This window comes from Haliaeetus leucocephalus, unplaced genomic scaffold (assembly GCF_000737465.1).
Source record: "Haliaeetus leucocephalus isolate CR32 unplaced genomic scaffold, Haliaeetus_leucocephalus-4.0 Scaffold517, whole genome shotgun sequence".
Lineage (NCBI taxonomy): Eukaryota > Metazoa > Chordata > Aves > Accipitriformes > Accipitridae > Haliaeetus > Haliaeetus leucocephalus.
In genome coordinates this window covers 4821940-4823477 of record NW_010972953.1, presented here as the reverse complement: position 1 = coordinate 4823477, position 1538 = coordinate 4821940, and positions in this window count along the sequence as shown.

The window sequence follows — 1538 nt, the reverse complement described above, 5'->3', positions numbered from 1 at the left end:
CGCCTCCTGCCCCCCTCCCAGCTGGGGAGGGGGGTCAGGCCCCTCTGGGACCACGGGGGTTGGCATGGGAGAGGGGGCTGCATCCACCCTGGACGATGCCGCTGGCGCTGGGGGCACCTGGGCATGGAGGGGAGCATGTCCCCCACTCCCGAGCGGCTGCAGCCACCCAAATCTGTGGGAGGAGGAGAGGGTCCTTGCACAGGGAAATGGTTTCTTGCAGAGGGAGATGATTGCAGGGGAAAATGGTCAGTGCAGGGGAGATGGTTCTTGCAGGGGAGATGGTTTCTTGCAACAGCGGGAATAGGCATCCCCGCCCCTGCCCACTTCGAGGGCACCGTGACACGTTACAGGGCTGAAGGCTGAACCCATTGAGGGTCCCACCAGCTCCGGGACCACCAGGCCCTCAGGCTGAGGGGTGAACCCCTCGAGGATGCCACCAGCCAGGCTGGGGGCTGCCTGCCGGAGACCCCCGTGGCAGCAGCACACCTGGGGCCAGGCCCAAGAGAAGGCCCGTGTCCCCTGACTCACCATTATCCCCAACAGCATGGGGGCATCGGCATCCCCGGGGTCCCTGCATCCAGGGCCAGCCGGGATTTCGGAGCTGTTTTGGCAATGAGTTTCCCACCCTGCCTTGCTGCAGTGCTGGGTGGTTGGGGGGATGCCAAGACCTGCAGGCACCCCCTGCTTAGAGCCCAGCAGTCCCAGAGCCCCCTTTCCAGTGCCAGGGTGGGTGCCTGAGCCTGCCCCGGGAATGTGGCACCCCAGGGTGCCATGAGAGGGTGGCTCCCAGCCCCAGCTCTCCTTTGGGGCCACATCTCCCGGGTGTATTTGCCCCACACGCCAGCCAAGGCCTTCTGGGCACCGCCGTCTCCTCCCGCACCGGCACCACATCCCGGCACTGCGCTGGGGGGCATGTGTTCCCCCACCAGCTCCCTGCTTGGGAGGGACCCCGAAAAACCTCCACTCTGGTGACCAATGGCCCCCTGAAAGGAACTGGTGGCCGAGCAGCTCGGCTGGACCCGTTACCTAAGATGAAACCCGGGCGCCATCTGCTCCGTCTCCTAATTACGAGCGCGGCAGAGAAGGCAGGGTGGTGGGGAGGGACATGGTGACAGCCGGGTTCGAACGGCGGTGGGAGCGGGGTGACAACCAAAGGAGGGGTTGGGGCTGTCTACAAGCACCCTGCACCCCTGCCTGCAAGCACCCTGTGCCCCAGCACCCATCTGTGCCCACCCCTCTGGACCCCTGGCTCTTGCCCTTCTCCCAACCCGTGCGCTGGTGGCATCGCAGGGTGGTGGGTCCCCGAGGTGGGTGGGTGCCCTGGGAGCTGGCAGCGGTACCAGGGCAGGGGGTTTCTAGATGGGCTCCCAAATCACCCTTGGTGCTGATGGGTGCCCCCATTCCAGAGGCAAGCAGGGCGGTGGCAGGGGATGCCCGACGCGTGGGGTGCAGGCAGGGTGACAAGGTGCGGGGAGGAAGAGGAGGGAGCAGGACCCGTGTGCTTTGGGGTGGGGGCTGTGATGCTGAATTGGGGGGGG